This window comes from Hordeum vulgare, chromosome 3H (assembly GCF_904849725.1).
Source record: "Hordeum vulgare subsp. vulgare chromosome 3H, MorexV3_pseudomolecules_assembly, whole genome shotgun sequence".
NCBI lineage: Eukaryota > Viridiplantae > Streptophyta > Magnoliopsida > Poales > Poaceae > Hordeum > Hordeum vulgare.
Genome location: NC_058520.1, coordinates 133,793,396 through 133,806,418, shown reverse-complemented (window position 1 = coordinate 133,806,418; position 13,023 = coordinate 133,793,396).

The window sequence follows — 13,023 nt, the reverse complement described above, 5'->3', positions numbered from 1 at the left end:
CCCTGCTTTGAGTTTTCCATATTGAACTTCTTCAATATCTTGTCAAGGTATGTACTTTGCGAAAGACCTATGAGGCGTCTTGATCTATCTCTATAGATCTTGATGCCTAATATGTATGCAGCTTCTCCAAGGTCCTTCATTGAAAAACTCTTGTTCAAATAGGCCTTTATGCTCTCCAACAACTCTATATTATTCCCCATCAATAATATGTCATCCACATATAGTATGAGGAAAGCTACAGAGCTCCCACTCACTTTCTTGTACAGACAGGCTTCTCCATAAACCTTTATGAACCCAAACACTTTAATCACATAATTAAACAGAATGTTCCAACTCCGAGATGCTTGCACCAGCCCATAGATGGAGCGCTGGAGCTTGCATACCTTGGTAGCACTCTTAGGATCCACGAAACCTTCTGGTTGCATCATCTACAACTCTTCCTTAAGATACCCGTTAAGGAATGCTGTTTTGACGTCCATTTTCGAAATTTCATAATCATGAAAAGCGGCAATTGCTAACATGATTCGGACTGACTTCAGCTTCGCTACGGGAGAGAAAGTCTCGTCGTAGTCAACTCCTTGAATTTGTCGAAAACCCTTTGCGACAAGTCGAGTTTTGTAAACGGTCACATTACCGTTTGCTCAGTCTTCTTCTTGAAGATCCATTTATTTTCTATGGCTCGCCGACCATCGCGCAAGTACACCAAAGCCCATACTTTGTTCTGATACATGGATCCTATCTCGGATTTCATAGCCTCAAGCCATTTTTTGGAATCCGGGCCCGCCATTGCTTCTTCATAGTTCGAAGGTTCACGTTTGTCTAACAACATCATTTCCATCACAGGGTTGCAGAACCACTCCGGTGCGGAGCGTACCCTTGTGGACCTTCGCGGTTCAGTAGCAACTTGATCCGAAACTTCATGATCATCATCATTAACTTCCTCTTCAGTTGGCGTAGGCGCCACAGGAACAATTTCCCGCGCTGCGCTACTCTCCAGTTCAAGAGGGGGTGTAATTACCTCATCAAGTTCTACTTTCCTCCCACTTACTTCTTTCGAGAGAAACTCTTTCTCTAGAAAGGATCGGTTCTTGGCAACAAAGGTTTTACCTTCGGATCTAAGATAGAAGGTATACCCAATAGTTTCCTTAGGGTATCCTATGAATACGCATTTCTCCGCTTTGGGTTCGAGATTTTCTGGTTGAAGTTTCTTCACATAAGCATCGCAGCCCCAAACTCTTAGAAACGACAGCTTAGATTTCTTGCCAAACCATAGTTCATACAGTGTCGTCTTAACGGATTTAGACGGTGCCCTATTTAAAGTGAATGCTGCAGTTTCTAATGCGTATCCCCAAAATGATAGCGCTAAGTCGGTAAGAGACATCATAGATCGTACCATATCTAATAAAGTGCGATTACGACGTTCAGACACTCCCTTGCATTGCGGTGTGCCAGGCGGCGTCAGTTGTGAAACAATTCCACACTTCCTTAGGTGTGTGCCAAACTCGTGACTCAAATATTATCCTCCATGATCAGATCGTAGACACTTATTTTTTTTTGTCACGTTGATTCTCAACCTCACTCTGAAATTCCTTGAACTTTTCAAACATCTCAGATTTGTGCTTCATCAAGTAGATATACCCATACCTACTCAAATCATCGATGAGAGTGAGAACATAACGGTAGCCACCGCGAGCTTCAACGTTCATCGGACCACACACATCAATATGTATTATTTCCAATAAGTCGGTCGCTCTCTCCATTATTCGTGAGAATGGAGTCTTAGTTATCTTTCCCATGAGGCACGGTCCGCATGTGTCAAATGATTCAAAGTCAAGAGACTCTAATAGTCCATCAGTATGGAGCTTCTTCATGCGCTTAACACTGATATGACCAAGGCGGCAGTGCCACAAGTATGTTGGACTATCATTATAAACTTTACATCTTTTGGTACTCACACTATGAATATGTGTAACATCACGATCGAGATTCACCAAGAATAAACCATTCACCAAAGGAGCATGACCATAAAACATATCACTCATATAAATAGAACAACCATTATTCTCTGACTTAAATGAGTAGCCATCTCGCATTAAGAAAGACCCTGATACAATATTCATGCTCAATGATGGTACTAAATAACAATTATTAAGGTTTAAAACTAATCCCGACGGTAGATGTAGAGGCAGCGTGCCGACGGCGATCTCATCGACCTTGGAGCCATTCCCGACGCGCATCGTCACCTCGTCCTTGGCCAGTCTCCGCTTATTACGCAGTTCCTGCTTTCAGTTGAAAATGTGAGCAACAACACCGGTATCAAATACCCAAGAGCTACTACGAGCGCTCGTAACGTAAACATCAATAACATGTATATCATATATACCTTTAACGTTGCCGGCCTTCTTGTCCGCTAAGTACTTGGGGCAGTTCCGCTTCCAGTGACCTTTTCCCTTGCAATAGAAGCACTCAGTCTCAGGCTTGGGTCTATTCTTTTTCTTCTTCCCGGTATCTGGCTTACCGGGCGCGGCAACGGCTTTGTCGTCTTCCTTGAAGTTCTTCTTACCCTTGCCCTTCTTAAAACTGGTGGTCTTATTGACCATCAACACTTGATGCTCTTTCTTGATTTCTACTTGTGCAGATTTCAGTATCGAGTACAACTCGGGAATGGTCTTTTCCGTCCCTTGCATGTTGTAGTTCAGCACAAAACCCTTGTAGCTTGGTGGGAGAGACTGGAGGATTCTGTCAATTATAGCGTCATCCGGAAGTTCGACTCCAAGTGAAGTCAGACGACCGTGTAACCCAGACATTTTGAGTATATGCTCACTGACAGAACTGTTCTCCTCCATCTTACAACTAAAGAACTTGTCGGATACTTCATATCTGTCGACATGGGCATGAGCTTGTAAAACTAGTTTCAGCTCTTGGAACATCTCATATGCATCGTGTTGCTCAAAACGCCTTTGGAGCCCCGTTTCCAAACTATATAACATGCCACACCTAACCAGAGAGTAGTCATCACTCCGCGTTTGCCAGATGTTCAGAATGTCCTGGGCTGCTGTGGGAGCGGGAGGGTCACCTAGTGGCGCATCAAGGACCCTTTTTAGCTGCTTTGAGGATGAGCTTCAAGTTGCGGACCCAGTCCGCATAGTTGCTACCATCATCTTTCAGCTTGTTTTTCTCTAGGAATGCGTTGAAATTGAGGTTGACGTTGGCCATCTACAATATTTATAAAGACAACCTTTAGACTAAGTTCATGACAATTAAGTTCATTTAATCAAATTAAGTATGAACTCCCACTTAAATCGACATCCCTCTAGTCATCTATGTGATACATGATCCATGCCGACTAACCCGTGTCCGATCATCACGTGAGACGGACTAGTCGTCATTGTGAGCAACTTCATGCTGATCGTATTCAACCATACGACTCATGTTTGACCTTTCGGACTCTTGTATTCGAGGTCATGTCTGTACATGCTAAGCTTGTCGAGTCAACCTAAGTGTTTCGCTTGTGTAAATCTGGCTTACACCCGTTGTATGCGAACGTTAGAATCTATCACACCCGATCATCACTTGGTGCTTTGAGACAATGATGCTTTGCAACAGTGCTCACTTAGGGGAATACATTCTAGAATTTTTTAAGAGGGATCATATTATTATGCTACCGTCGTTCTAAGCAATAAGATGAAAAACATGATAAACATCACATGCAATCATATAGTGACATGATATGGCCATTATCATCTTTGCTCTTTCGATCTCCATCTTCGGGCATCGCATGATCATCATTGTCACCGGCGTGACACCATGATCTCCATCATCATGATCTCCGTCATCGTGTCTCTGTGAAGTCGTCACGCCAACTACTACTACTACTACTACTATAGCTAACCGTTAGCTGTGAAGTAAAAGTAGTAAACACATGGCGTTGCATCTCATACAATAAATTAAGACAACTCCTATGGCTCCTGCCGGTTGTCATACTCATCGACATGCAAGTCGTGAATCCTATTACAATAACATGATCATATCATACATCACACATGTAACACCACAACTTAGGCCATATCACATCACATGTCAAACCCTGCAAAAACAAGTTAGACGTCCTCTAATTGTTGTTGCAAGTTTTACGTGGCTGATTTGGGTTTCTAGCAAGAATGCCTTCTTACCTACGTGACAGCCACAACGATGATATGCCAAAGCTATTTAGCCTTTGTAAGGACCTTTTTCATCAAATGCAATCCGACTAGAGTGGGAGGGACAGACACCCGCTAGCCACCTTTATGCACGGTGTGTATGTCTGCCGGTGGAACCTGTCTCACGTAAGCGTACGTGTAAGGTCGGTCCGGGCCGCTTCATACCACAATACCGCCGAAAAAGAATAAGACTAGTAGCGGCAAGCAATTGACAAATCAGCGCCCACAACCTTTTGTGTTCTACTCGTGCAAAGAATCTACGCATAGAAAACCTGGCTCGGATGCCACTGTTGGGTAACGTAGCATAAATTCAAAATTTTCCTATGCCATATTCAGATCTTCCTATGGAGAGACAAGCAACGAGAGAGGGGTGAGTGCATATTCGTATGTTTGAAGATCGCTAAGCGGAAGCGTTGCTAGAACGCGGTTGATGGAGTCATACTCACGATGATTCAGATCGCGGAGTGATTCCGATCTAGTGCCGAACCACGGCACCTTTGTGTTCAACACATGTGCATCTCGGTGAGATCTCCCGCTCCTCGATCTAGAGAGGAGGAGGGAGAGGTTGGGGAAGATCTCTTGCGGCACGATGGCGTGGTGTCGATGGAGAGACGAGGTCTCCCGACAGAGCTTCGCCAAGCACCGTGAGAGAGGAGGAAGAAGAAGAGCAGGGCTGCGCCAAGAGAGAGATGGAAAACCGTATCTCCAAATGCCAAAACCCCCACTATATATAGGGGGAAGGGAGGGTGGCGCCCCTTTAGGGTTTCCCCTTTGGGGGGCGGGCAGCCCTAGATGGGAGAGGGGGGCGGCGGCCAGGGAGGAGAGGGGGTGGCGCACCCCTAGGTGGACCTTAGGCCCACCAGCGCCTAGGGTTTCCCCTCCCTCCCTCTCTGGTGTGATTGGGCTGAGTGTGGGGGATGCACCAGCCCACCTAGTGGATGGTTCCCTCCCGCATTTGGCCCATGTAGCCTTCCGGGGCTTGTGGCCCCTCCCGGTGGGCCTCCGGAACCCTTCTGGTGGTCCCGACACTTTGCCGGTGGTGCCCGAAACATTTCCGGCGTCCAAACCCATCCATCCTATATATCAATCTTTACCTCTGGACCATTCCAGAGCTCCTCGTGACGTCCGAGATCTCATCCGGGACTCCGAACATCATTCGGTAACCTCATATAACAATTCCCTATAACCCTAGCGTCATCGAACCTTAAGTGTGTAGACCCTACGGGTTCGGGAATCATGCAGACATGACCGAGACACTCTCCGGCCAATAACCATCAGCAGGATCTAGATACCCATGGTGGCTCCCACATGTTCCACGGTGATCTCATCGGATGAACCACGATGTCAAGGATTCAATCAATCCCGTATACAATTCCCTTTGTCTGTCGGTATTGAACTTGCCCGAGATTCGATCGTCGGTATACCTATACCTTGTTCAATCTCATTACTGGTAAGTCTCTTTACTCGTTCCGTAGCATGTCATCCTGTGACTAATTCCTTAGTCACATTGAGCTCATGATGATGTTCTACCGAGTGGGCCCAGAGATACCTCTCCGTCACACGGAGTGAAAAATCCCGATCTCGATTCGTACCAACCCAACAGACACTTTCGGAGGTACCCGTAGTGCACCTTTATAGTCACCCAATTACGTTGTGACGTTTGATACACCCAAAGCACTCCTACGGTATCCGGGAGTTGCACAATCTCACGGTCGAAGGAAAAGACACTTGACATCAGAAAAGCTTTAGCATACGAACAACACGATCTAGTGCTATGCTTAGAATTGGGTCTTGTCCATCACATCATTCTCTCAATGATGTGATCCCGTTATCAATAACATCTACTGTCCATGATCAGGAAACCATGATCATCTATTGATCAACGAGCTAGAGAACTAGAGGCTTGCTAGGGACACATTGTGATCTATTTATTCACAGATGTATTATTGTTTCCTGTTAATACAATTATAGCATGAACAATAGACGATTATCACGAACAAGGAAATATGATAATAACCATTTTATTATTGCCTCTAGGGCATATTTCCAACAGTTTCTCCTCAACCTACTGAAAATATTTATTATGAAATTCCTTCGGGTATGCTAGAGAAACTGTTGGTTAATCCTTTTACAGGAGATGGAACATCAAATCCCGACTTGCATCTAATCTATGTAGATGAAGTTTGTGGTTTATTTAAGCTTGCAGGTTTGCCTGAGGATGAGGTCAAGAAGAAGGTCTTTCCCTTATCTTTGAGGGATAAACATTGACATGGTATAGGCTATGTGATGATATTGGATCATGGAACTACAACCGATTGAAATTGGAATTTCATCAAAAAAATTATCCTATGCATTTGGTACATCGTGAAAGGAATTATATCTATAACTTTTGGCCTCGTGATAGAGAAAGTATCGCTCAAACTTGGGGGAGGCTTAAATCAATGTTATATTCATGCCCCAACCATGAGCTCTCGAGAGAAATTATTATTCAGAACTTTTATGCTCAGCTTTCTCATGATAATCACACCATGCTTGACACTTCTTGTACCGGTTCTTTTATGAAGAGAGACATTGACTTAAAATGGAATTTATTGGAAATAATTAAACGCAACATTGAAGATTGGGAGTTTGATGAAGGTAAGGAGTCAGGTATGAATCTGAAGTTCGATTGCATTAAATCCTTCGTTGAAACAACTACTTTTTGTGATTTTAGCGCTAAACATGGACTTGACTCTGAGATAGTAGCTTCATTATGTGAATCATTTGCTGCTCATATTAATCTCCCTAAAGAGAAGTGGTTTAAGTATCATCCTCCCATAGAAGTCAATGTAGTTAAACCCAATCCAGTTGAAGAGAAATTCATTGCTTATAATGATCCTATTGTTCCTAGTGCTTACATTGAGAACCCACCTTTCCCTGATAGAATAAAGGATCATGCTAAAGCTCCAACTGTGATACGTAAGGGCTACATTGGAACACCTACCCCCCCTGAGAAAATTAGAATTGAACCTAGCATTGCTATTATCAAAGATCTCCTGTCCGACAATGTTGATGGGCATGATATTCACTTCTGTGAAGATGCTGCTAGAATTGCTAAACCTCATGCTAGAGACAAACATAGGCCTATTGTTGGCATGCTTCTTGTTTCTGTTAAGATAGGAGATCATTGTTATCATGGTTTATGTGACGTGTGTGCTAGTGTTAGTGCAATACCTCAATCTTTATATGATGAAATTAAAGACGAGATTGCACCTGTCGAGATGGAACCTATTGATGTTACTATTCAGCATGCCAATAGAGATACTATCTGCCATTTGGGAATTGTTAGAGATGTTGAAGTCTTGTGTGGTAAAACGAAGTATCCTACTGATTTTCTCGTTCTTGCTACCACACAAGATAGCTTTTGTCCCATCATTTTTGGCAGACCTTTCCGCAATACTGTCAATGCTCATATTGCCTGTGAGAAGCAAACTGTCACTGTTGGCTTTGAAGGTGTGTCACACGAATTCAATTTCTCCAAGTTTGGTAGCCAACCTCATGAAAAAGAATTGTCTAGTAAGGATGAAATTATTGCCCTAGCTTCTATTGCTGTGCCTCCTACTGATCCTTTAGAGCCATACTTGCTTGAGCATGAAAATGATATGCATATGGATGAAAGGAATGAGATAGATAGAGTTATCTTTGAACAACATCATATCCTTAAGAATAATTTGCCTATTGAACTGCTTGGAGATCCACCCCCACCAAAGGTTGATCCTGTTTTCGAGCTTAAACAGTTACCTGATGCTCTTAAGTATGCTTATCTTGATGAAAAAGAGATATATCCTGTTATTATTAGTGCTAGCCTTTCAGAGCATGAAGAAAAAGAAATTATTGAAAACTCTGAGGAATCACCGTGCTGCTATTGGATATACTCTTGATGATCTTAAGGGCATTAGTCCCACTCTATGCCAGCACAAAATTAAACCGATCCTGATTGCAAACCAGTTGCCGATCATCAATGGAGATTAAATCCTAAGATGAAAGAGGTAGTAAGAAAATAAATGCTAAAGCTCCTGGAAGCAGGTATTATCTATCCTGTTGCTCATAGTGATTGGGTAAGTCCAGTGCATTGCGTCCCTAAGAAAGGAGGTATTACCATTGTCCCTAATGATAAATATGAATTGATCCCACAGAGGATTATTATTGGGTATAGAATGGTAATTGATTTTAGGAAATTGAATAAAGCCAATAGGAAATATCATTACCCTTTGCCTTTTAATGACCAAATGCTAGAAAGATTGTCTAAACACACACACTTCTGCTTTCTAGATGGTTATTCTAATCAGTACAAAACCACTTTTACGTGCCCTTTCAGTACCTTTGCTTACAGATGTATGCCTTTTGGCTTATGTAATGCACCTGCTATCTTTCAAATATGTATGATGGCTATATTCTCTGACTTTTGTGAAAATATTGTTGAGGTTTTCATGGATGACTTCTCCGTTTACGGGTCTTCTTTTGATGATTGGCTTAGCAACCTTGATCGAGTTTTGCAGAGATGTAAAGATACCAACCTTGTCTTGAATTGGGAGAAGTGCCACTTTATGGTTAATGAAGGCATCGTCTTAGGATATAAAATTTCTGAAAGAGGTATTGAAGTCGATAAGTCTAAGGTTGATGCAATCGAGAAAATGGCATGCCCTACAGACATTAAAGGTATAAAAGTTTCCTTGGTCATGTTGGTTTCTATAGAAGGTTCATTAAGGACTTTTCTAAGATTTTCTAGGCCTCTTACCAATCTCTTGCAAAAGGATATTCCTTTTGTTTTTGACGATGATTGTGAGGAAGCCTTTGAATACTTAAGAAGGCCTTGATAACTGCACCTATTGTTCAACCACCTGATTGGAACTTACCTTTCGAAATTATGAGTGATGCTAGTGATTATGCTGTTGGTGCTATTCTAGGACAAATAGTTGATGAGAAATTGAATGTTATTCATTATGCTAGTAAAATTCTAGGCAGTGCCCAAAGAAAATATGCTACTATTGAAAGGAAATTTTAGCAGTCGTGTTTGCATGTGAAAAGTTCAGATCTTACATTGTTGATTCCAAGGTTACTATTCACACTGATCATGCTGCTATTAAGTATCTCATGGAAAAGAAAGATGTTAAACCTAGACTTATCAGATGGGTTCTCTTGCTACAAGAATTTGATTTGCATGTTGTTGATAGGAAGGGTGCTGAGAACCCCGTAGCAGATAACTTGTCTAGGTTGGAGAATGTTCTTTATGACCTACAACCTATTGATGATAGCTTCCCAGATGAACACATAACATCTGGTGAATAAAAATATAGCCCCAAGTAACGTTACCGATGGATTGAAGACCAAAGAGTGGATGCCTTCCCGGGGCATCCCCAAGCTTAGGCTTTTACGGCATCCTTGAATCTCTTGGTGTGCCTTGGGCATCACCAAGCTTGAGCTCTTGCCACTCTTTATCTCTTTATCCATAAGAACTTCACCCAAAACTTGAAAACTTCACAACACGAAACTTAAACAGAAACTCGTGATAACATTAGTACAAGAAAGCAACCACCACTTCCTTAGGTACTGTAGCAAACTTAAATTCTACTTGTGCTGATGTTGGGTTACTGTACTTTCAATCTTCCATGGCTAATACCCCCCGATACTATCCATAGTTTCATCAAAATAAGCAACCAACACAACAAAAACAGAATCTGTTAACAGCAGACCAGTCTGTAAAAATCTGTATGTTTCATATACTTCTAGTACTTCAAAAATTCTGAAAAATTACGACAGTATGAAGAATTTGCATAGCAATCAGCAGCAAAAAGAATAAACTCAAAAGCTCTTACAAAAAGAATGAAAATTCTTTTTGTGAGTAGAAAGTTTCTGTCTTTCCCAGCATGACCAAACGATCATCCTCAAGACTAATCATAACGGTTTTGCTTGGAACAAACGCAAAAAGAAACACAAAATACACAATCACAACAGAATTATGAAAGTGTGGAAAACACAAAACGGAAAGAAAAATGATAAGTTCGTTGGGTTGCCTCCCAACAAGCGCTATTGTTTAACGCCCTTAGCTAGGCATTCAATGATGCTCTCACAAAAGACAAGAATTGAAGCACAACGAGAGCATCCTAAAGCATGTGAAAATCACATCTAAATTTAACATACTTCCTATGCATAGGCATTTTATAGTAAAACAGATTGTCAAGACAACCAATAGTTTCCATATGCAAGGAAGAACAACGAGACAATAGCAATCTCAACATAACGAGAGGTAAATTGGTAACATGAAAGTTTCTACCAAAATATTTTCCTCTCTCATAGCAATTACACGCGGGATCATATTCAAATTCAACAATATAGATATCCCATAGGATATTCTTTTCATGATCCAAATGCATGCAAAGTTGACGTTCTTAAAAAATAGTGGGATTATCATCAAATAAAGTCATGACTTCTCCAATCCCACTTTCAGTTTTGTTGCAAATATCATATTCATCATGAGGTTTGAAAAAAATTTCAAGATCATAGGAAAGATCATCACCCCAATCATGATTATTGCAACAAGTAGTGGACAAAGCAAAACTAGCATCCCCAAGCTTAGGGTTTTGTATATTTTTAGCATGATTGTCACTAACAGGATTTATAGTGAGACTATTGCAATCATGCTTTTCATTCAAGGAGCCCTCGTGAATCACTTCATGAATTTCTTCCTCACAATATTCAGATTCACGCATCTTATGCAAGACTCCAAAGAAATAGTCAATTGCCCTCAACTCACTAGCAATTTGTTCCACACGAGTGGGTCTCTTAAAGAGACTAGCAAGTGGATGAGGATCCATATCACCAGATTTTCAGCAAGCGAAGATGCAAGCATATTGAGGGCGCATGGCCCACAAGCGAACAAAAAGCAAGCGAGAGAAAAGGGCGAACGAAAAAAGGCAAATGAAAATGGCAAATGTGAAGTGGGGGAGAGGAGAACGAGAGGCAACTGGCAACAAAAGTAAATGCAAGAGAAGAGTTTGTGAGACCTACTTGGATAGATCTTGATTTCTCCTCCCCGGCAACGGCGCCAGAAATACTTCTGATGTTTCAAAAGGTATCCCCGGCAACGGCGCCAGAAATACTTCTGATGTTTCAAAAGGGATCCCCGGCAATGGCGCAGGAATGCTTCTGATGTCTGTTATGCTCCTGCACAAAAGACCTTCCAGTGGCGCCAGAAATGGGCACGTTGATGACACCAGGAATCCTTCTGTGTTGGTGTTTTCTCGAAGCGGAGAGGATGATGTAGCACATCGGAAGTAAGTATTTCCCTCAGTTTGAGAACCAAGGTATCAATCCGGCGGAGGAGTATCTCAAGATCCTACACAAACACAAATGCTTGCACCCAACGCTATGAAGGGGTTGTCAATCCCTTATAGATGGTTTGCCAAGTGAGAACTGAAAGCAACAAAGTAACAAAGCAAAGTAAAAGTGGAGTTGTAAATGATGGATGTGAATAGACCCGGGGGCCGTAGTGTTTACTAGTGGCTTCTCTCATGAAAGCAAGTAGACGGTGGGTGAACAAATTACTGTCGAGCAATTGATAAAACCGCGCAAAGTCGTGACGATATTTATGCAATGATTATTTCTATAGGCATCACGTCCGAAACAAGTAGACCAATACTGTCTGCATCTACTACTATTACTCCACACGTCGACCGCTATCCAGCATGCATCTAGTGTATTAAGTCCATAAGAATAGAGTAACGCCTTAAGCAAGATGACATGATGTAGAGGGATAATCTCAAACCAATGATAAAAACCCCATCTTTTTACCCTTGATGGCAACTGCTTGATGTGTGCCCTGCTGCCCCTACTGTCACTGGGAAAGGTCACCACATGGCAGAACCCAAAACCAAGCACTTCTCCCATTGCAAGAATCATAGATCTAGTTGGCCAAACAAAATCCAAGACTCAGAGAGACTTACAAGGATATCAAATCATGCATATAAGAAATCAGCAAAGACTTAAATATATATCATAGATAATCTGATCACAAGTCCACAATTCATCGGATCTCGACAAACACACCGCCAAAGAAGATTCCATCGGATAGATCTCCATGAAGATCATGGAGAACTTTGTATTGAAGATCCAAGAGAGAGAAGAAGCCATCGAGCTACTAACTACGGACCCGTAGGTCTGAAGTGAACTACTCACGAGTCATTGGAGGGGCGATGATGATGATGAAGAAGCCCTCCAACTCCAAAGTCCCCTCCGACAGGGTGCCGGGAAGGGTCTCCAGATGAGATCTCGCGGAAACGGAAGCTTGCGGCGGCGGAAAAGTATTTTCGAGGCTCCCCTGATTTTTTGGGGAATATTTGGGAATTTATAGGCCAAAGACCTAGGTCAGGGGGCGGCGAGGGAGGCCACAAGCCTGCCCACCATTGCCTTCCCCTGGTGGCGGAGTAGGGGCTTTTGGGCTCCCTGGAGCCCACCTGGCTTGGCCCAAAAGCCCCCTGGACTTCTTCCGTTCGGGAAAAAGTCATTTCGGGGTTTTTCTTCCGTTTGGACTACGTTGCAAAATCAGATCTGAAAAGAGTCAAAAACACGGAAAAAACATGAACTGGCACTTGGCACTGAATTAATAAGTTAGTCCCAAAAAGATATAAAAAGGTACATAAAACATACAAAGAAGGCAAGATAACAGCGTGAAACCATCAAAAATTGTAGATACGTTTGAGACGTATCATATACTCATATCCTAGTTGCTGTTGATTACCTTACTAAGTGGGTAGAAGCTATCCCAACTAGTAGTGATTATCACAAC